Here is a 23,958-nt window from a genome sequence, read left to right as displayed (position 1 = left end):
CTTGTTTCCAGATTTGTGCATATGCTAATCTTGCAGCAGTAAGTAAGTGATTTATTAAGTAGTAATTTTCTTTGCTATGTTTGCCTCTAATTATGCCTAATAAGTACATTTCCGGTTTTATTTCAATTTTATAGCCCAATATTTCTTCCATCCATGCCCTAATTTGAATCCAATTGTTTACATTCATTTTGGGTAGGCGCGCTGGTGCATAATGCCATCGGAAGAACATTTTATAAAGATTTTCTTTATATAGTGTTGACAAAGTCATCTTATAGTTAACTGACCATAATTTTTCCCAGTCTTCTAGCTGAATTGCATATCCAAAGTTAGTCATCCAAGATATCATATTAGGTTTAACAATTTCTTCAATGTTTTCATAGTTTAATAGATAAATATACATTTTGGTTATAAATTTTTTGTCAGATCCTGTCAATATTTTGTCTATTTCCTTTTGTTTATTACATATTCTGAATTTTACCAAGTCCCTTTTATATCTACTTTGAATTTGGTAATATGGAAGCCAATCTATTACTATGCCTTCCTCTTTAAGTCTTTCTCTAGTTTTAAGACTTCCTTAGTATTTAATAGGACTTCGTAGATTATTTTTTGTTCTTGGCTAATTATATTTGGATGAATTTGAGCTTCTAGAGTGGATAGCCATCTGGGTATTTCATTATAGTGTTTTTTCCTGACTTTCCGCCAGTGTGTCAATAGTGTATTCCGAATTTGGTGTTGTTTAAACTGAGAATGTTTTGAATGTTCTTTTTCCCATAAATGTGCGTGCCATCCTTCATTTATATCATGGCCTTCTATTGTTAGAATTCTAGGATTTTCAAGGTTGACCCATTCTTTAATCCATAGTAATTTAGTGGCTTGGTGGTATATTTCTAAGTTGGGTAAACCGAATCCTCCTCTTGTTCTTAAATCTTGTAGGGCTTTCATGTTTATTCTTGGTTTTTTGTTGCACCAGATAAATTTAGAAATTATTTTATTTATTTTAGCAAAGAACGATTTGTTTAATTGTATTGGTGCTGTTTGGAAGAGATAGAGCCACCTTGGAAGTATATTAGACTTTATTGTATTGATCCTTCCCATTAAGGATAAATTTAACTTTGACCATTTTTCTAAATCTTCTTTTGTTTTTGTTAATAATTTCATATAATTTAGTTCTTTCAATGAAAAATACCTTGTCGTAAACCAAATCCCTAGATATTTAATTTTTTTTTCTATTTGAAAACCTGTTTCTTTTATTAATAATTTGTGTAAATCTTGATTACAATTCTTGGTTAATATTTTAGTTTTATTCCTATTTATTTTTAAGCCGGCCACTTTCCCATAGTTCTCTAATTCTTTTACTAAGTATATCATTGAGCTAATTGGGTTAATTTCATTTTTATTTTATCATTCAGTTGATAACTATTTTATATAGGCTGGAAATTTCCAAGTGATTAGAAAGACTTTTATGGATTTATGTATTCATATTTGTATATAGTATGATGGCTTGCAATATATACCCTGATTATATAAGTGTAAACAAATGCTTTGAATAGCTTCAAAGCTTCTGAGTAGTCATAACACCAGACCTCTGTGGCATTCCAAACCCATGGAATTCATTAAGGTAGAATGTTAGCATAGTTTGTGACAAACTATGGAGCATGACAGTGAAGAAAATACATTCTAAACAATGCAAATACAAAGAATATCAAAGTATCTATCTCAAAGGTTCAATTTTTTGTAATTATGAGGTAATAAGTGAGTGAGCCCAAGTAATTGAAAAGAATTTCCTTAATTTGTACCATCTCCATTCAGAAATACAAGATGAGGTTCTTGGCAGAATACAAAATATCACAATTCAAAGGAAAAAGATCCTGATTCTCTGTTTGCAAAAATAATAGAAGGGAAAGACATAGAAATCACATTTGTAATGTGCAAAGGCACAATATGAACAACACCTTGCAACGGAAGTCAAAGACAACAAAAAAAGATTCTTCCAACACATCAACAATAAGAAGAAAATCAAAGAAACAATTGTCACACTAAAAAACAAAGAGGGTAGAGAAATCACAGACAGCAATGACCAAGCACAGCTACTCAACGCCTACTTTGCATCAGTCTTCACACAAAAGGGAACCTCCCTCCAACCAATCTGCAATTTAACTGCAACAAACTGCCCCAGAACCGAACTCAACATAGACAAAAGCACAGTGAGGGACTACCTGAGGGAACTCAACGAATACAAATCACCAGGGCCAGACGGACTTCACCCCAAAGTCCTAAAAGAATTGGCAGACACCATAGCGGAACCACTCCTCCTCATCTACCAAATATCCTGGATCACTGGAGACCTACCGGAAGACTGGAAGTGAGCTGACGTAGTCCCCATCCACAGAAAAGGCAAAAAGACCGACCCAGGTAACTACAGACCAATCAGTCTGACCTCTATACCTGGAAAAATACTGGAGAAAATAATAAAAAAAACAACTTACCCACTTCCTAGAAACAAACAAGATCATATCCAATAGCCAGCACGGATTCATCAGAAACAAATCATGCCAAACCAATCTCATATCATTTTTCAACACCATAACCAAGTCAGTTCACCAACGCAACTCAGTGGACCTCATATACTTGGACTTCAGTAAGGCTTTCGATAAAGTCGACCACAATCTCCTAATCCACAAACTAGAAAAAAATGGAGTAGATTACTACACATGTAGATGGATAAACAGTTGGCTGACCAACCACACCCAACGAGTTGTCCTCAACGGCACCAAATCCACATGGAAAAAAGTAGACAGTGGAGTACCACAGGGCTCTGTCCTGGGTCCTGTACTCTTTAACATCTTCATCAACGACCTGGACGAGGGAATAAAAGGGGAACTAATAAAATTTGCAGATGACACCAAGCTGGCGGGGGTAGCCAACACCTTTGAGGACAGGCTCAGAGTACAAGAAGACCTAGACAGACTATCACAGTGGGCCCATACCAACAAAATGAGGTTCAACACCGACAAATGCAGAGTCCTCCACCTCGGCAAAAAGAACCCTAGACATACATACAGCCTGGGAGATATCCCACTCAGCAGTAGTGACTGCGAAAGAGATCTTGGAGTCTTGGTGGACAATCAACTAAACATGAGTCAGCAATGTGCAGCAGCAGCCAAAAAAGCCAACTCAATCCTAAGCTGCATCAACAGAGGAATACGCTCCAAGACCAGGGAAGTACTAATACCACTCTACTATGCCCTGGTCAGACCCCACCTGGAGTACTGCATCCAATTTTGGTCACCTCACTACAAAAAAGACATCGAAACTCTGGAGAAGGTGCAAAAAAGAGCAACCAAAATGATTAGGGGGCTCGAAACCAAGACTTACGAAGAGAGATTGAGAGAACTGGGCATGGACAGCCTAGTAAAAAGAAGGTCTATAGGGGACATGATAGCAGTTTACAGATACTTGAGGGGTTGCCATGGTGAGGAGGGGGTCTCTTTATTCCACAGGGCACCAGAGGGCCGGACGAGGAACAATGGTTGGAAGCTGACCAAGGAGAGATTCAACCTGGAAATAAGGAAGAACTTCCTGACGGTCAGAGCGATCAACCAATGGAACTGCCTGCCAGGGGAGGTGGTGAACTCCCCAACTCTGGACACCTTCAAGAGGAGATTGGACTTCCATTTGGCTGGGGTGCTGTAGGGTTTCCTGCTCAGGCAGGGGGTTGGACTCGATGACCTAACGGTCCCTTTCAATTCTATTAATAAATAAAAATCATGAGACTTGCCAATAGATTACACATTCTCTAAATAGATTGATCTAATTGTAGGCAAGTCCCAATGTCTCTATTCATTTTCTTGAGCACACCTTTAAAACCTTAGGCAAGCATAGCTTTTTCAGAGAAAATAAACATTTCATAATTAAGAACACATATTCTACAGTAAAAAGCTGCTTTACACTTTGTGTTAAGCATTATTTGTTGGATTATAGTTCATGAAATAAATTGGCATTTGTTAGGTCTCCACAATACATTAAGCCATAGGCAATGCTTTAAGAGTCATGATGACTAATTTGTAGAACACACTATGCATCTTGACAACCATTAGATTACATAAACAACAAGAAAATGAGATTTAAAGAACTATAATATAGCTAAAATATAATATAGCTAAGAACTGTAATATGGTTGTTTTCTGTACTAACTTACCTACTTGGAAGAATATATCATTTCATATACAAAAGAAATTCTTTCAATGTTCACCTGGTAATATTTTAATGAACCAAAAGGAACTATAGAACTCTTTGCATCTCAGAAAAAAATCTGGTCCATAAAGATTCTTTTTCCTTCTCTGTTAAGACCTTGTATATCATAAAATGATTTAACTAGATGGAATACAGGTAAAACTCAAAAAAGTAGAGTACTATGCAGAAATTCATTTATTTCAGTAATGCAACTTAAAAGGTGAAATGTAATATATGAGAGAGACTCATTACATGCAAGGCAAGATAGTTCAAGCCATGATTTGTCATAATTATGATGATTATGGGGTACAGCTCATGAAAACCCCAAATCCACCATCTCAGAAAATTAGAATATTACATGTGATCAATAAAAAAAGGATCGTACATAGAACAATATCGGACCTCTGAAAGTATAAGTATTCATATGTATTCAGTACTTGGTTTGGGCCCCTTTTGCAGCAATTACTGCCTCAGTGCAGCATGGCATGGAAGCTATCAGCCTGTAGTACTACTGAGGTGTTATGGAAGACCAGGATTCTTCAATAGCGGCCTTCAGCTCTTCTGCATTGTTCCATGTCATGTCTCTCATCTTTTCCTTGGCAATGCCCCACAGATTCTCTATGGGGTTCAGGTCAGGTGAGTTTACTGACCTATCTATCTATCTATCTATCTATCTATCTATCTATCTATCTATCTATCTATCTATCTATCTATCTATCTATTTATTTTGTCAAGCGTATATATCATTACAGACAAGTTTAAACAAAGTATAAACATGATTGTGAATATATAAGAAGTACAAGCATGGTTATGAGTACAAGAACTTTTATTAATACATGGATACATTAGGATAGAGATGGTAGGCATGATGGTGCGCTTATACATGCCCCTTATAGATCTCTTGGGAATGGGGTGAGGTCAACAGTAGACAGTCTAAGGTTAATGTTTTGGGGGTTTGGGGAAGAAACTACAGAGTCAGATAATGTATTCTAGGCATTGACCATTCTGTCACTGAAGTCAATTTTTTTGCAATCAAGTTTGGAACGGTTTACATTATGTTTGTATACTCCATGAATAAAATGTCTCTAGACAGAGCTTTAGTGCAGAGGTCCCCAACCTTTTTTGCACCAGGGACCGGCTTTAAGCTAGACCAGTTTTCCATGGCCCGGTGGGGGGGGGAGCTAGCTGTCAGCGGCGCCGTAAAAGGGGCGATCAAGAGAGGAATGGGTGAATGAATGGACGGAGGGTGGGAAGGAAGGAAGGAAAGAGGGAAGGGACAGGAACAAAAGAAGGGTGCAAAGGAAGCAAGGAAAGGTGTGAAAGGGGAGAGTAAGAGAGGAAGGAGTGAAAGAAGGGAATGAGGGAGGAAAGAAGGGAGGAAGGAAAAGGAAAGCAAGAAATGGAGGGAGGAAAGGAAGGAAAGAAAGAAAGAAAGAAAGAAAGGGGGAAGGGACAGGAACAGAGGAAGGAAGCAAGGAAACTTATGAAAGGGGAGAGTAAGGGAAGAAGGTAGGAAGGAGAAAGAAAAGAAGAAATAGAGGAAGGGAAGGTAAAAGAGAAAGAAAAAGAGCAAGAAAGAAAGCAAGAAAGAGAAAGAAAGAAAGGCAACTTCAAAGAAAGGCTCACTGAGCATCTCTCACTCTCTCTCTCTTTCTATCCCTCTTTCTTTCTTTCTCTTCCTTTCTCTCTCTCCTCTTCCTTTATCTCCTCTCTCTCTCCCTCTCTCTTTCTCTCCCCCCTCTCTCCCCCTTTCCCTCTCTCCCTCTCTTGCTATCTCTCCCCCTCTCTCTCCCTCTCTCTTTCTCCCTCTCCCTCTCTTTCTCTCTCTCCCCCCTCTCTCTTTCTCTCTCTCTCCCCCTCTTTCTCTCTCTTCTCACTTTCTCTCTCTTGTTTTCTTTCTGTCTCTTTTGCTTTCTCTCTCTCTCACTCTTTCTTGTTTTCTTTCTCACGCTCTTTCTCTCTCTTGTTCTCTCTCTTGCTATCTCTTTCTCTCCCCCCCTTTCTCACTCTCTCTTTCTCACTTTCTCTCTATCTTGCTGTCTGTTGCTCTCACTCACTCTCGTTCTCTCTCCGTTCTTCTCAGCGATGACGCGCGCACGCCCTGCCCGCCTCACCTTTGCGAGAGCACTTTCGCCCCGGGCTCTCAGCAAGGGGGTTTGCAGGAGAGGCGGGGCCGGCGAAGGTGATATTGAATGTCGGGGGAGAACGGGCGGTTGCGCGCGCTCCCTATCCCCCTGCTAGCCCACTCGGAATATTCAAAATAAGAAAAGCCTTCGCCGGCAAAGGTTTTTCTTATTTTGAATATTCCGAGTGGGCTAGCAGGGAGATAGGGAGCGCGTGCAACCGCCCGTTCTCCCCCGACATTCAATATCACCTTCGCCGGCCTCCGCTGAGGAAAGCCTTTGCCGGCATTTCCTCTTGGCGTCAAGGAGGCGCAGCGGCGGGCGGAGAGAGGGAAGGGGGGGCAGCGGCGTCCCTCCTGGCCTTGGCGGGCCGCCCAACCCTCCCCACCTCCTGCAAACGCGGCGGGCGGCGGGGGAAGAGCGAGGAGCCGGTTCCGGCGGGCGCGGGGCTTGGCTGGCTGGCGGGGGGAGCGCCGCTGGTGGTGCGGAAAGGCCGAGGGGGCCCTGGCGCCGCGGACCGGCTGAAAAGCCCCAACGGCCCGGTCCCGGTCTGCGGACCGGCGGTTGGGGACCTCTGCTTTAGTGCCATCGAGCTCCAAGATCACACAACTACTTCATTCAATATTCGATCAAATGGAAAGCTGAAATGCTATGAACAAAGCACTAGCCTGTAGCATAAAACTTGCTTTCAAATGCTTCCTCTATAAGGAGGTATAGTAGTGGACCTACAAAAGGGTTTAATTTATTTTGTGGAATTTCTATTTGTTCAACTAATCAAAATAACAGACAGAATATCAGAACCACAGATATAGACTATGAGAACATGCCAGGTCTATTAATCCATATAACTTTAACCTGAAAAATGAATTAAAAAGCATTATTCCATTTCATTAATACTATCTGTTCAATAGTATGTTAAAATGAATTAGCAGCTGATATCCAGTGGACTTGTTAAATAGCCATTTAAGAGAACATAAGAATAATAAAGACATTTCTTACAAGAAAAAAAGAACAGAAAAAAATAATAAAATGTGTACTTCTTGTTATTGGAAAGAAATCTCTTCTTAGTATATGTTCCTAAGCTAATATCTACCTCAGTCACTTCTGTGATGAAAAACTGTATGAGGAAAATTTTGCTATCCAGCCTTTGTACAATTTTCCATTTTTTTTTCAAAAAAAGAACTAATATATTGATTTAAAGTTAGCTCCTTGGAGTATATTTCTTGCTTAATTATTTTTGAATCATTGAAAAATGATAACGTGCCACATTAATATCTCAATTATTTCAACATTTAACATTATCAAGGTTAAAAAAAATGAATGTCCAATACATTTGATCGTGATCCCATCAGCAGGACTATCTCAATGAAAAAAGGGAAGCTGCATCTCTCCTATCTAAGCTTCATGAGTTGACAGCATGACATTATCTATAGGGTATGAGGGGAAATGTAAAAATATAAAGAGGAAGAAGGGAAGGATGGAAGCCCAGCAGAGCTTTGTGAGAAGCTTCTGCTGGCCAAAACTTCTGCCAGCCAAAGTCAACCATTGGTATGCCGAGCTGGGAACCAAGAACTTGTTTCCTAAACAATACACAAGCACAGGAAAACTTCATATTCAGCTTATGGTTCTTCTGTAACAACTAACCAGAAATCTTTTTTTTGTTAGATGACTGAGTGGGATGGTTTACATTAAACTGAATCTTCAGAAATTAGAAAATCACTTGCCAAGGAGGTTGCGCATTTATGTCTTCTCCAGGGAAGGAACCAGAACAGAGGAAAAGGACAGGGAGAAAACAGAGAAAAAAGAATCTGAAATCCTGGGATTGCCACAGGTACCCCAAGCTGCTCAGGCTGCCACCCAAAGGCTCCTGGGGAAAACCTGTGGGCCTAACTGCTGCATAAGAGGACCAACCTGAGGAATCTCCCCTCCAAGGCTTGATAACCTGATGGTCCTGGAGGAGTCCAGAGAACAGGAAAACCTGAAGAAGCCCCTTCAGAGGTAAATATCACATGAAGAGGCCACTGGAAAGTCCAGCAAGTCACAGAATGGATGTCCCTCAGATTTGAGATTCCCCTCCATCATTCTCAGACAACCTTCTCTCCCCCCCATGGACCAACTGAAGGAGACATTCCAAGGGCTGGAAATGCACATCCCTGGCACTGAGCCTTGCCACTGAACCCACTGCAGCACCTAGTCCTTTGCCAGCAACTCAGCCAGGCCTCGCAGTTGCTCCAGTGCTCACTGCTCCACTTCACACTTTACTTCACACCAGCACTGGTTCTGCTATTGGTCTGGGCAAACCATCAACCACTTCCCCTGAGGATCATATTTGATGGGAATCCAAAGGGACTAGTGTACCTCTTGGGCCAGACCTGACATTACATGGAGCAATATGGAGCAATGTATCCAGATGATGCAACTTTGTGATGTAACTTTGGACTGGGATTATACAGCAGAGGTGCTAGTAGCTTCTCCATGACGACAGTGCCATCAAACTGTATCATTGTTATGCATTAATGCAAGCCAAGTGATTTGAGGATCCCCTTGCTAACTGACAAGAGGAGACCCACATCCAAGCCATTAAAGAGGGGAATTGGCTGCTGGTGGAATATGTCCAAGAATTCCAGAGATTGGCCAGCTGACTAAGAGAATGGCCTTATTGCCTGTTGATGACCCACATTTGAGAAAGGCTCAAGGAGGAGGGGGAATAAGGAGGTGTAGTACACCTATTTATCCTGAGGAGTTCAACAGCCCCTCTAAGATTTCCATCTGAAATGGAATTTGACTGGCCAAATTCTAGGAGCATATGTGATAAGAAGACTGAAGCCACCACACTCCAGAGAAATTGAGCACCCAAAAAGGGGGAAAGAGAAGCGCTTTTCCTTTCTTCCTTAATTGTTTTTGATCAAAAAAAGGGACCTTGATACATTCAAATACTGATTGGAAGAAGAATATCTTATTGTTGTAGTTGCAGGGCCGCCATCAGGAATTTTGGGGCCCCATACAGCCTAAGTGTCGCCCCCCCCCCACCATTTAAAAACTTTTAAGTCGCCAAGCCACTCCATCCCCCGGGGATCATTTCCCGCTTCACGCCAAGCGAGGCGGTCCCATAGGCCAGTGTTTCCCAACCTTGGCAACTTGAAAATATCTAGACTTTAACTCCCAGAATTCCCCAGCCAGCATTCGAGTTGAAGTCCAGATATCTTCAAGTTGTCAAGGTTAGGAAGCACTGCCATAGGCTATTTCAGGAACTGGGTTAAGCCGATTGTGTGGACTCATCCAGGAGAAAGAAAGAAGCGGGAGTGACAAGGGAAAGAAAGATCCTCCTGGCATTGGTCAGGCGGAGCGAGGCTTATTTACGGCTCCTTGGCACTTCTCCCTTCTTGTTGACAAAACCATGTGCTTTCTAGCGAGGGGAGAGGGGAGGGGGATCCCACACCCGGCAGCCACCAGTGAGGAGCTGGAAAGGAAGAGGGGAGAGAAAAAGCAGGGCATCAGCAGTCAGGCGGGTGTCTTGAGGGGGCACTCCCATCTGGAAGGAAGGGAAGAAAGGCGAGGGCGAGCTATGAAGGAAGGAAGGAAGGAAGGAAGGAAGTGGGAGGGAGGGAGGAAAGAAGGGGAGGGAGGAAGAGGGAGGAAGGAAGGAAGGAAGGGAAGAAGGAAGGAAGGAAGAGGGAGGAAAGAAGGGGAGGGAGGAAGAGGGGGGAAGGAAGGAGGGGGAGAAGGAAGGAGGGGGAGAAGGAAGGAAGGGGGAGAAAGAAGGAAGGAAGGGGGAGGGAGGAAGAGGGAGGAAGGATGGAAGAAAGGAAGGGGAGAAGGAAGGAAGGGAGAGAAGGAAGGAAGGGAGGGAGGGGGAGGGAGGGAGGAAAGAAGGGGAGGGAGGAAGAGGGAGGGAGGAAGGAAGGAAGAGGGAGGGAGGAAGAGGGGGGAAGGAAGGGGGGAAGGAAGGAAGAAAGGAAGGGGAGAAGAAAGGAAGGGGGAGAAGAAAGGAAGGAAGGGAGGGAGGAAAGAAGGGGAGGAAGGAAGAGGGAGGGAGGAATGAAGGAATGAAGAGGGAGGGAGGAAAGAAGGGGAGGGAGGAAGAGGGAGGAAGGAAGGGGAGAAGGAAGGGGGAGGGAGGAAAGAAGGGGAGGGAGGAAGAGGGAGGAAGGAAGGAAGGAAGAGGGAGGGAGGGAGGAAAGAAGGGGAGGGAGGAAGAGGGAGGAAGGAAGGGGAGAAGGAAGGAAGGGGGAGGGAGGAAAGAAGGGGAGGGAGGAAGAGGGAGGAAGGAAGGAAGGAAGAGGGAGGGAGGGAGGAAAGAAGGGGAGGGAAGAAGAGGGAGGAAGGAAGGGGAGAAGGAAGGAAAAAAGGAAGGAAGGAAGGGGAGAAGGAAGGAAGGAAGGGGGAGAAGGAAGGGAGGAAAGAAGGAGAGGGAGGAAGGAAGGAAGGAAGAGGGAGGGAGGAAAGAAGGGGAGGGAGGAAGAGGGAGGAAGGAAGGGGAGAAGGAAGGAAGGGGGAGAAGGAAGGGAGGAAAGAAGGAGAGGGAGGAAGAGGGAGGAAGGAAGGAAGAGGGAGGGAGGGAGGAAAGAAGGGGAGGGAGGAAGAGGGAGGGAGGAAAGAAGGGGAGGGAGGAAGAGGGAGGAAGGAAGGGGAGAAGGAAGGGAGGAAAGAAGGGGAGGGAGGAAGAGGAAGGAAGGAAGAGGGAGGGAGGAAAGAAGGGGAGGGAGGAAAAGGGAGGAAGAGGGAGGAAGGAAGGGGAGAAGGAAGGAAGGAAGGAAGGGGAGAAGGAAGGAAGGGGGAGAAGGAAGGAAGGAAGAGGAAGAAAAGGGGGAAGGAAGGAAGAGGGAGGGAGGAAGGAAGGGGGGAAGGAAGGAAGGAAGGAAGGCTTTGATCAACCCAAAGAGAAAAAGAAAAGGGTCTCGGAGATCTCCTTGACTTTTGGGAAGAAAAGCTGAAACCGAACCTTCGAAGAAAATAAGTTTGGCCAAGCGGGGGAACTCCGCTCCTTCAAGTGAGTCTTCCTCCTTTGGCGGCCGCCCTCCGCTTCACACTGTCGGAGGGGGCGGGGCCACGGCATCCGGATACAATCGGAATCTCCCGAGCGCCAGGACCGAAAGGGCGGCTCCACTTGCATTCCAAGGGGGCAGGGCAAGAGATGCTTCGCGGCGGCCTCATTGGAGGAGGAAAGGAAAGACGGCGTGGCCGAAGGGACGCTTGGAAATCTCTGGGTAATTTGCAGCACCAGCGCTGCCTGGAGACGGAGGGCGAAGGCGGGAAAAGCACCCAAAAGAGAGCCCTCAGAACGGGAGGGTTCCTCTTTCCCCGCAAAACCACGAGGAGGTGGCCCAGTCGGAAATGTGGGAAGCAATTATATCACTGTTATTATTTAAAAGCCTCCAACCATTCTCTCTGCCTTATTATGTTCAAGCCTACAATAAATGTAACTCTATAGAGTCCAGGGTCCCCAAGCTTGGCCACTTGAAGACTTGTGGACTCCAACTCCCAGAATTCTCCAGCCGGCATAGCCGGCTGGAGAATTCTGGGAGTTGAAGTCCACAAGTCTTCAAGTGGCCATGTTTGAGGACCTCTGCGACATTGAATTATTTACAGAGAAGTTGCCGAGTCTCGGATGCTAGGGGAGGTTATTTAAAGTAAAGCAATCCCCATTAAAAACGGCCCAATTGCAAAACAACAACAACTACTACTACTACTACCCCTCTACTGCAAGAGGGAAGCGCCCGAGGCGCCGGGTTCCCCTTTCTCCCTCGCCCGCATCCTTACCGCGGTGACTCACCAGAAGGCTGGAGATCCACGCAGCTCCTCAGCGGGCCTTGCGGAAGGCGGCGGCGGAAGCCCCCATGGCCGGCGCTGGGTGCGATAAAGAATGCTTTCTGCGCGGGCGGAGGCCGAGAGCTGAGAAGGGCGCGCCTTGCCCACCCTCGCCGGAAGAGCTGCCCATCTAGCAGTCCCGCTGCCCCATTGCCCGGCAGGGGATGATGGGCAAGGGACGCCTCGGGGAAGGAGGGCAGGGCGGGAAGGGAAGGAGGGGGCTGGTGGGGATTTAGGAAAGGGGAGCCCGCCGGGTACGAGGGAACGCTGGCCGCACGGGGCTCCGAGCCCAGCCTTGCAGCTCCTCGGCGGGAGGAGCCGAAAGCCACCGGGAGAGGACTGGGCTCAGCAGGAGAAGCACTGGGCCCCCCCCCATTATTCAATTTCCCCGGGCCTGGTACGCCGCTCCCAGTAATACCCGTCTATCGGCGGCCCTGTGTAGTTGTAAGACAAAAAAAAGCAACACCCAATCTGCCTACGTGTTAGCATTTTAAACATTTTAGCATTTCTTCTATATAAGAATCACTTCAGTATTTTTCAATGCAACAGGTATTTTTTCTTCTCTGTGATCACCAGCTTTCAACATTTTAACCATAACACAATCATTTATTATTGCATTGCATTGCATTATTTTTCTTGTACATTTAATTTATATTATATTCTTTCTTCTTGTATATACAACAACTATAGTGTCTATACAGTCATGTAGTTGTTTAGAAAGAAAACAGAGGAATCTTTTGGTGAATGTATATAGTAGACGAACTAAAAGGGCACCAAATAGGCCAATAAATTTCCGTGAGCTTTAGGAATGTGCAAAATGTTAATCAAAGCACAGATTGTGGTAACTGCTAGTAGAAAATAATTTAGTATGCTAGTATAAAAACATAGGACAGACTCAATGAAGTTTGCCTTATTAGGGGCAAATTTATTTACCTCCCCCCCCAAAGCTTTGCAAAAAAATCTTGCCTTATGGTTAATAGTTGCTAGCATTATATGAAACCTGCTTAAAACTGATCAGCTTATAGACTTTATTCAGAAAAAAAGTGATCAGTTCTAAATGGAACAGTGTCTTGTCAAAAAAAAATTAGGAGGATGTTGATTTACAGACAGAACAAAAGTAAGGAAAAAGTAATCTCAAAAGTATTCTTCAGAAGTTTCCATTATTTAACCTTTTTAATGATTAGGTCATTTAGAATGCCACAATTTGATTGTTTTATTGTAGACCCCACAGAAATGTACACTATTTGACATTTATGTGTTGTATTGATCGCAAAGATGAGAGAAACGGGCTAGAAATTTTGATTCTTATTTTGCATGCTAAATACTTGATTGAAATTTTACAGAAGATCTAAAAATCCTTGCTATATTGTTCGGTTCTATATAGCTATGTAATATCAGCAGAAGCAACAGCTGTGGCTCATTTAAAAATATGGTTTTTATGATGCGTGAAGCACGTTCCAATTTCATGGATGTTCTATGTTACAGTATTTTCTCCCAGAAATACTGTACATCAGAACTTGTACAATTCCAGATGGCAATTCAAACTGCTTCTTTGCTGTGGTCCTCAGGCTGTTCCTAAAGCCAACTTTAAAAATTCCAGGCAGGATTACACTGGGTTGGCACAGAGTGAAGTTAGTGCTCACTCTGGATCAGAGCCACCATATGATCTGTTTGGTCACTTGCCACTTCAGTCTTTGAAGGTAAAGCAATCCTCATAAGTTGGCCTCTTGATGGACACGTCTCATAAGTTGGCCTCTTGATGGACACGCCTTTTTGCTCTATTTTTTGTTATAATTTCATTAAAATTATCAAAGTGGAAAATACAAATGAAAATAGAAGTAATAGGAAAGGGGGAAATAAAAAGGGTAATGTAAAGGCAGGGAGGGGAGAAAAGCATTGACTTCCAACTCTTTTTATTTCAATAAATTATCATAATAACATTAGAGCCCCAATTACATACTTAATACTCGTATGTAGCTATTTCCATTAAAGATTGTTCTATATTTTTCTCTTATTTCTCTTATCAATTCTCCTGGATCAGCTTGTAAGATTTCTCCTATTACTTCTGCCATTTTTGCTGATAAATCTTCATCTCTTTCTTCTTCAATATTTTGAAATCTCAAACCATGTGATGCGGATTGAAGTTCTAGGTTGGTTATTGCTTCGTCAAAGGCTGCGTAGTTGTGTTCTTCATATTCTTCTACCTTCTGTCCCATATCTTGGATTTTTTCTTCTGATGCCTTTATTTTTTTTTTCATTCTCTTGTAGGTTTTGTTTTATTGCTTTCATATTTCCGTCCATTTCACTCATGCTCCCTTTGACTTCGGCAATTTCAGTTTTAAGTTCACCAATCTCTTTTTTAATCTCTGTTTTCAGCGTGCCCATCTCATTTTTCATCTCTTTCATCCCTTGCTTCATTTCTTCCAAATATTTTTTCACTTCCTCTTTATTAGTTTCCAGTTGAGTTTTGTTCTGGGTTTGTGTCTTCTGCATGAAATCTTGGATACCTGCTAATGTGTCTTGAATAGACTGAAGATTTAATTCTGCAGATGGTTTTTCTTTCTCTTTTTCTTTTTCCTTGGCTAACATCGTTGTTATTGTCCTTTGTTGTAGTGGAGATGATGTTGGGGATACTTTAGGTGTGGGAGTTGGAGTTGGAGTAGATGTTTGCTTTCTAGTTGTTGTTGGCACCGAAGTCACACTTTGTGCCCTGTAAGAACCTTTCGTATCTCAAAACTTTATGCCTTATATAATTTCTTAAAACAATCTCTTATAATTACTGTTATATTAGTTGTTTTATCAATTGAAAGAAAATAAACAGTTATAATACCTATACAAAAAGTATATTTAAAAAGTTAAATAGAATTAACTAGCAATAAAAATTAATTAAAAAGGAGATTTTAATAATATTAAAAAAAAGGAAAAAAGAAAAAGAAAGAGAAGAGAAAACCAAAATTCAATCACTTAAATGTTGAGTGAATTATTGAGGTGAGGGGGGGGGCTTGGCAAAGAAGGGGAGAAAACAAGGTTTCTAGCACATCTTATATATATAATTTAATTTAATAAAAAAGGGGGGGAGGAAGAAAAGAAATTAAGGAAAATTATTATATATTAAAAGGAAAAGAGGAGAAAAATAAAATATAAAAGTTAAAAGAGAATTTAAAATTTAAAAAATTAAAAATTAGTTATTTCAAAAAAGAAAAAAAGAAAAAATATCAAAAATATTAAACAATGTAAAAATATATAAAAAATACGTAGGTCTGAAAAATTAATTAAAACAACTATATAGCAATATAAAAATGCAACAATAGAAAATCTAAGGCAAAAATCAAGTAAGATACAAAATGCATTTCAGTCCAAAATGTAATTCAGGTGTAAATAAATCTAATCCTTCTTCTTTTCTTTTCTATAATCCTTACACTTCTAATAACAAAAAAGAGAAAGAAAAAAAACACATAGAGAAAAAATAGTCCTCTAATGCAGAGGTCCCCAACCTTTTTTGCACCAGGGACCGGCTTTAAGCTAGACCAGTTTTCCATGGCCCGGTGGGGGGGGGGAGCTAGCTGTCAGCGGCGCCGTAAAAGGGGCGATCAAGAGAGGAATGGGTGAATGAATGGACGGAGGGTGGGAAGGAAGGAAGGAAAGAGGGAAGGGACAGGAACAAAAGAAGGGTGCAAAGGAAGCAAGGAAAGGTGTGAAAGGGGAGAGTAAGAGAGGAAGGAGTGAAAGAAGGGAATGAGGGAGGAAAGAAGGGAGGAAGGAAAAGGAAAGCAAGAAATGGAGGGAGGAAAGGAAGGAAAGAAAGAAAGAAAGAAAGGGGGAAGGGACAGGAACAGAGGAAGGAAGCAAGGAAACTTATGAAAGGGGAGAGTAAGGGAAGAAGGTAGGAAGGAGAAAGAAAAGAAGAAATAGAGGAAGGGAAGGTAAAAGAGAGAAAGAAAAAGAGCAAGAAAGAAAGCAAGAAAGAGAAAGAAAGAAAGGCAACTTCAAAGAAAGGCTCACTGAGCATCTCTCACTCTCTCTCTCTTTCTATCCCTCTTTCTTTCTCTTCCTTTCTCTCTCTCCTCTTCCTTTATCTCCTCTCTCTCTCCCTCTCTCTTTCTCTCCCCCCTCTCTCCCCCTTTCCCTCTCTCCCTCTCTTGCTATCTCTCCCCCCCTCTCCCTCTCTCTTTCTCCCTCTCCCCCCTCTCTCTTTCTCTCTCTCTCCCCCTCTTTCTCTCTCTTCTTCTCACTTTCTCTCTCTTGTTTTCTTTCTGTCTCTTTTGCTTTCTCTCTCTCTCACTCTTGTTTTCTTTCTCACGCTCTTTCTCTCTCTTGTTCTCTCTCTTGCTATCTCTTTCTCTCCCCCCCTTTCTCACTCTCTCTTTCTCACTTTCTCTCTATCTTGCTGTCTGTTGCTCTCACTCACTCTCGTTCTCTCTCCGTTCTTCTCAGCGATGACACGCGCACGCCCTGCCCGCCTCACCTTTGCGAGAGCACTTTCGCCCCGGGCTCTCAGCAAGGGGGTTTGCAGGAGAGGCGGGGCCGGCGAAGGTGATATTGAATGTCGGGGGAGAACGGGCGGTTGCGCGCGCTCCCTATCCCCCTGCTAGCCCACTCGGAATATTCAAAATAAGAAAAGCCTTCGCCGGCAAAGGTTTTTCTTATTTTGAATATTCCGAGTGGGCTAGCAGGGAGATAGGGAGCGCGCGCAACCGCCCGTTCTCCCCCGACATTCAATATCCCCTTCGCCGGCCTCCGCTGAGGAAAGCCTTTGCCGGCATTTCCTCTCGGCGTCAAGGAGGCGCAGCGGCGAGCGGAGAGAGGAAAGGGGGGGCAGCGGCGTCCCTCCTGGCCTTGGCGGGCCGCCCAACCCTCCCCACCTCCTGCAAACGCGGCGGGCGGCGGGGGGAGAGCAAGGAGCCAGTTCCGGCGGGCGCGGGGCTTGGCTGGCTGGCGGGGGGAGCGCCGCTGGTGGTGCGGAAAGGCCGAGGGGGCCCTGGTGCCGCAGACCGGCTGAAAAGCCCCAACGGCCCGGTCCCGGTCCGTGGACCGGCGGTTGGGGACCTCTGCTCTAATGGATACCTCCTAAGATCTTCTCCTTCTTAATTTCTTCTTTAAGTATAAGGTCTTCCAATTCAAACAATGATGAGAAAATAGTTCAAAAATTTAAAATATTCATTTTAAAACAAAGAAGAACTGTAAATTATTTATTTCAATTCATTCTAATATAGTTCATATAGTTCGTTTATTTCAATTCATTTCAATATAGTCCAAGTAAAAAAAATACCACCAATTATTTGTCTATCAGTCCAAATATTAAAAGAAAAAAAAATGTAATATCCAATTTATAAAATACAAAACCGTCACTTCTTTTTTTTTTTTCTTCAAAAACAAGTTAAAGAAAAGTAGATCCGGCCATCTTTCTCCTTTGTGGATGGATTTCACTTTAAATTGAAAACTTTGGTTGGTTTTTTTTTGAGTCGCCTTTTTAGTTCAAGATCTTCTCTTTTAACTGTAATTATTGCATGCCAAAGGATTACCTTGTAGGTGCTTATTAGCTTCTCGCTCTCTGCTGATCTGTCTCTTTGCTGATTTCTTCAAGATTTTTTTTTGACTTCCCTTCGTGAATCGGCCGCTATGGCCGGACCCAGCAGCCGCTGGAGTGCGGTTCACCATGTCCCAGCTGCGGGGCTTTCTCTACCCCCCGGGGCAGTGGCGATCTGCCCCCAGGGATCTGGGAGACCCCCTGTTCTACGTCGAGCCCTCCAGGCTCCAACGGAGCGCAAATCGCTCCCTACGACAAGGTAACGGTGTAACGAAGACAGAGCGTTGTCTTCGCACACCCGGCGCAGTTGAGCCTCACCCCGAAGTCCTCCCTAAACAAATATTCTTAATCTGAAATATGGCCTGCCTTTCCCACCTATTTTGTATTCAGAATTAGCTTTCTCTATCACAGTATCCTGACAAAACATCTGGTATGTACCAAGCTAAGTACCTGCTCTAGTAAGCTGTTTTATCTAACTTATAATTTATTTAAAATATATTTATGCTCTGTTTCTGCTCCTTTCTTATAGTGGCCAAGAAGTAATGTTGGTAATATTAACAGATTAAGCTTCTTGTTGTATAAGGAAATATTTTTCTTTCTCTTTGATTTAGTCCAGGATGACAGTAATTTCCAGATGTGAGTATTTCAACTGGTCGGTAAAAAAACATTGCTTTATACTGTTGCTTAATGACTTTTGCGGGGGTTGCTTGTGTGAAAATGGAATTCAACTAAATAAGGAATGGAATCTTCCCTGCATGTGAACTATTTGAATTGAGAAAAGCTTCCACACAAAGGTTTTTCTCTCTAAGCTTGGTTATGTTTTATTTTGAATTCTTTCCTCCCCAGGCCTGTTCACCATTTCAAGATTCTTCACTGGATCCCAAATGTAGAAGCAGGATACTACAGTAAATTACTGATTACTAGAGTGATTGTGTTTGGAGTGGCTGGTATTGGTAAGAGTTCTTTGCTACTTCATTTCACAAAGAGGACTTTCTGGAAGATGTACATTCCCATTTCTGAATATTCTTTTTGCTAGGTTATCAGTTGTGACAAGAATCTTTGTATTCTCAAGGCACCAGTTCCCTACAATGGAGAGACTCTCCATTTCTAAATGCCATGCATTTATGTTGATATATTCTATTACCAGCAGACAGCCACTAGAAAAGCTCTTAACAATCTAGGAACAGATCTGTCAGCTCAAATGAGACATTCAAAAGTCCCAATTATACTAGTAGAAAAGTTGTGACAACCAGAGAGAAGTGGGCACCAGTGAAGAAGTCCTTGCTATTAAGTGGAAATGCTCTTCTATGCAGACTTCATCTTAAATGAACCTCAGGATGCAGGAGATTTTTGAAGAGCTCCTTAATTTGGAAAAGACAAGAATTCTAAATCTGCAGGTGGATGGTAGAAACAAAAGTATGTTAGCAGAATCATGTGTTCTATAAGGTGAGATACTTTTGACACCTCATGTATGACTAAAACAAATAAATTCTTTATAAATTAATGACAAGGTATGTTATGAATGAAGACAAATAGATATATTCCAGGATAATGCTGCAGGATCCAATCATCACCAGAATCAAAAGGTTTGTTTTTCAAAGCTTTTGGGCTCATACAGAGAGCTTCTCTCTCTCCATTTTGTATGCAGTGTTATATGAATTGTATTTGGTGCCTGGTGAAAGGTGGAATTCAAACATTTTAACAACAGGTTCTTTGGGTGTGGCTTATTTGGTGTTGTGGGGGGGTCATGTGATTGGGTGGGCATGGTTAGTTGGTCATGTGACCAGGTGGACATGACTACATGCATAGGGATTACTCAGAAGGCTGAAAAATGTGAATTATGACTAATCCTAACACTTATGACCATTGTTTACATTTTTCAGTTTAGGTCCTACCTTGTCACCATAGTGAACAGAAGCATTGCAGTTGTGAAATGAGTGACATGGCTGTTAAAAATGCTGTAAGGGGCATAAATGTTATGGTGGTCGTAAGTGTGAGGACCAGTCAGAAATCACTTTTTTCAGCCCTCTGAGTAGTCCCTATAGCCTCAATGTCCATGAGGACTACTCAGAGGGATAAAAAAGTTATTTCTGACTGGTCCTCACACTTACGACTGATCCTTGCACTTAGATTATCATCGCATTTTTCATTTTAGGTCCTACCTTGCTATGGTGGTAAAGAAAAGCATTGCAGTTGTGACATAATTAGAGTGTATTAACTGCAGAATTCAGAACCTGTTGAACCACGTCCCTTCCCTTCACCTATATTGTTCCTATTCTATTGGACTCCATAGGATTCAGTTTGTCAAACATTTGAATCACCATCATTTGCCTGTCTCTGAGATCAACATTGAGACAGTGAGAGAGCAGTGCTTTGTCCCCAGTTATTGAAAAGACAGTGATATATCAGGATAATAATTACATATAAAACAAAGCCAATGAAAAGTAAATAATAAATCTTAACACACAAGCTAGTAATTATAACAATAATGTAATAACGGTAATTACAGAGTATAACCAAAAAGTGTATAGAGAAGTGGTTTTTTGAACATTCAAGTCAGAATTGACTGCTGGCCACTGCCTCTTTTCTGGCACCGTCAAATCCCAGAATTTTCCAGCCAGCATAGCTGGAAGTCATAGCTTTCTGGGAGTTGAATTCCACAAGTCTTTAAAGAGAGGAGGAAGCTATTTGAGTGGAGAAGCTTGGAGGTTAAAGGAGGAGGGGAGAAGAGCTGAGAAAGTCAAATCCCTTTTTCCTTCTTCTTCTTCAGAAGTCTCCCTCCTTCTCCACCACCACCACCACCATCCCAAGCATCCTACCCACCTCATCCCTGCCCTGTCCAACTGGTGCGGCTCTGCTTTTTGAAAAGAAAAGAAAAGGAGGGGAAGAAGAGAAGAAGCCCCATCAATTGGCCTCCACATTAAAATCCCTGTGGACATTAGTGAGAGGAAATGCATTAGGAGCTTTTAAGTCCCTAAATGTGTGGGCAGGAAGAGACAGGGTCAGGCAGTAGTCAATTTTACTGGTTCTGCAAACTGGAAAATCATAACAACCACTTCTCCCGAACCTGTCTGAACTGCTAGAATTCCACCCCTGTAAGCCTAGTTGTATGTGGCTTTTCGTTGTTAATTAGGGTGTTGCTGGCCAGCTATTAAGTTAGGGTTTTTTTCTTATATCTCCAACCAGGTTCAATCCTTTCTCCAGCAATTTTTGTCTCTGCTCAGCCAAAAATTTAATAGCTGCAAAATTATTCATTGCAATGTGAGATTACAAATGGATTTGGGTCTTCTTGTGTAACCTCTCATTCATGTTCCACATTCTTGTGGTCAGTTTCCTCCCTGTTTGTCTACATAGTCACAAGAGTAATCCATGCAGGGAATCCAGTAAATTACAATAGAAGATTATCCTGCCTCCAAATAACCTTTGTACCACCTGATTTTCAAGATAATCCAATATCACCATTTTCATATTTGGGGCCAGAAAGGATGTCACTAGTTTTAGATGGCAGGAAATATCCATGAACCAAAGGCTGGCATAAAACCTAGATTTTCTGCAATTGAATATTTTAATCTTTCACTTTAAAAAAATCAGCAATAAGAACATGTATACTTTTCCAAAGACCTAACATGGCATTGTTTTTATTAGATTTGACTTGTCTTTGAAATTTTCAATGTATGAAAACTGCCTTTCTTTATTCTCTCTATACTTTTTTCTCAGTAACCTATTTTTATATCTACACATTTGAATGGATTTATTTTTATAAGAAAATTCTTAATTAAATATTTTCTCATTTGCAATTGTTTATTTATAGTTATCATTTATATTTTGAGATTGACACAAAAATAATATCTGAACTTAGAATGAGAAATTCAAAATACTTTTTTACTTTCCCCCCAGAACTGAGACAGAGAGAGAATTCTTTGTTAGAAGGGCTAAAAATTCCTAACCTGGAGAGCCTAGAAGAAGAGCTGTGATAGTGCAGAGTGTTGTATCTTGAATGGCTACCTTGTATTTCCTGTAGATAGTTTGTTCCGTCTTCCAGCGCTGTCTGAGCTAAATCAGGAAGTCGCTCCTGATTGGCTCAGACGCGGCTGGCTCTTGCTTTGGCGGGAGCCGCAAATGTATAAAAGAAGCGGTTTCTCCAAGCAGAGCCAGTCGGTACTAGCTGAATTGTCACTTGCCTTGCTGAGCTGTCACTTGTTCTCTGAGCTGAATAAAAAGTACCGATTTGTTTGAACCCTGTCTCTGGGTCTACTTCACTGGCGACGACGGACGGAAGAAACCTCGCGTGCAACATGAGCAACGTCCAGATCGGCCGGGCTCCAGAATTCTTCGACCCCGAAAAAACGTCCTGGGACGAATACCTGGCTACCTTCGAGATCTTCCTCGAGGCAGCAGGAATACAGGACGCCGACGCCGATCGCAGATGGGCCATTTTCTTAAATTACTGCGGCCCAGAAATCCGTGGCCTTGCCCAGACTCTCACCGACCCGCAGCCAGCAAGAACCGTCGCTTGGGACGTCCTACAAGCCAAGCTAGCGAGCCACTTCAAGCCGACCAAACCAGCCATGGTTTTTCGGCATCAGTTCTCCATGATGGCTCAGAAGGAAACAGAATCAATCAACCAGTTTACAACGCGACTTCGGACGGTACTTGCACAATGCAAGTTTAAAGACCCGGAAGCTCGCCTCACTGATGCCTTGGTTTTCGGCATGAGAAGCGCCACGGTGAGAAACAAACTCCTCACCGAAGACGAACCGACTCTACAAACCGTGATTAAACTAGCGCAAACCGCAGAAGCCGCCGACGCAGCGGCTAAGGAATTAAAAGAACACGGAAGGCGAGAACTCATCGCCAAGATTGACTCCGCGTCTCCCCGCGCCGAGGGATCAGACGACCTCAGCCAACCAGCTCACAACGTGGACAACTGCTTCCTGGTACAAGACCAGCCAAGACACCACAGAGCTACTCACCCCCCAGCCCCCTGCGCCGGCTGCCGAGGGAACCACCAGCGCCATCGATGCCCCTTCCGGGACGCCACATGCCACCGCTGCAACCATCGAGGCCACATCGCCATCGCATGCAGAGCATCGGCACCAGAGGAAACATTCTCCACACCGCGCCACCAACGGCCACAAAACCAAACACCCCAGCCGCGAGAAAACCGACCGTTCCGCTATTCGGGTCAAAGGAACTACTCAGCCGCTAACCGCGACTACTCAAAAGGTAACACTCAATTTTCCGTGAATAACACGGCAACCAAAAAAGGGGGCAAAATTGTTATCTCGCTGTTACTTAACAACCAACCATGCTCGATGGAGCTTGATACAGGGTCTAAGTATACCATTATGCCATGGGAGAAGTTTAAACTGTACATGCCTAACCTGTCTAAATCTGATCTAAGGCAAACCTCTTTAGTAATCAGAGATTTTCAAGGGGGGGTAATCTCGGTCCTGGGAACAGCAAATGTACCTATTGTATTCAAGAATGTCAAATGTACCCTACCCATGCTCATTGTCACAGGGGCTAAGCACTCTCTCCTGGGTTTGGCTTGGATGGAACCTTTGGGGATTGAAATTTCTGGTGTTTGTACTGTAAACTGTGATAATATGCCTAACTTCGTGCAAGAGTTCCCTGAAGTGTTCAGCCCCACCTTGGGATCGTATAAGGGGCCCCCTATATCATTTTCTATTGACCCCAAGGTCCCACCAGTCCGGCTCAAACCTCGCAGGGTACCCCTCCCGCTTCTCCCCAAGCTAGACCTGCAGCTAGATAAACTTATAAGCCAAGGTATTTTGGTCCCTGTGGAACAAGGGCCATGGGAAACGCCCATAGTTACGCCTCTTAAGCCAGATGGTTCTTTAAGGGTTTGCGCTGACTATAAATCCACCCTTAATAAGGCTCTCCAACATCACCCCTACCCCATCCCGGTGGTACAACAACTCCTACACTCCCTGGGGGAAGGGAAAAGGTTTGCAAAAATCGACCTCGCGCAGGCTTACCAGCAGCTTCCGGTCGAGGAACAAACAGCAAACGCACAAACGATTGTAACACACAGGGGAGTTTTCAAATGCACAAGGTTACAGTTTGGGGTAAGCATAGCCCCAGGGATATTCCAGAGTATTATGGAACGCCTATTGTCAGGGGTAAATGGGGCCATCCCATATTTTGATGACATCTTAATTGCAGGGGAAAACCAAGAACAAGTAAACAAAAGAATAAGGGAAGTACTTAAGAGGTTACAGGATAAAGGCTTAAGGATCAAGC

General features: G+C 43.2%; 1 pseudogene; it reads left to right on the top strand.

Annotated features, from left to right (window-relative positions):
- The first annotated feature begins 17,783 nt into the window (after positions 1-17,783).
- Positions 17,784-22,977, top strand: LOC139167149 (GTP-binding protein Di-Ras2-like; annotated as a pseudogene).
- Positions 22,978-23,958: the final 981 nt, after the last annotated feature.

This window comes from Erythrolamprus reginae, chromosome 4, assembly GCF_031021105.1.
Source record: "Erythrolamprus reginae isolate rEryReg1 chromosome 4, rEryReg1.hap1, whole genome shotgun sequence".
NCBI classification, from domain to species: Eukaryota; Metazoa; Chordata; class Lepidosauria; order Squamata; family Dipsadidae; genus Erythrolamprus; species Erythrolamprus reginae.
The sequence above is the reverse complement of the archived record's forward strand: the minus strand, read 5'-3'. Positions and strand labels throughout refer to the sequence as shown.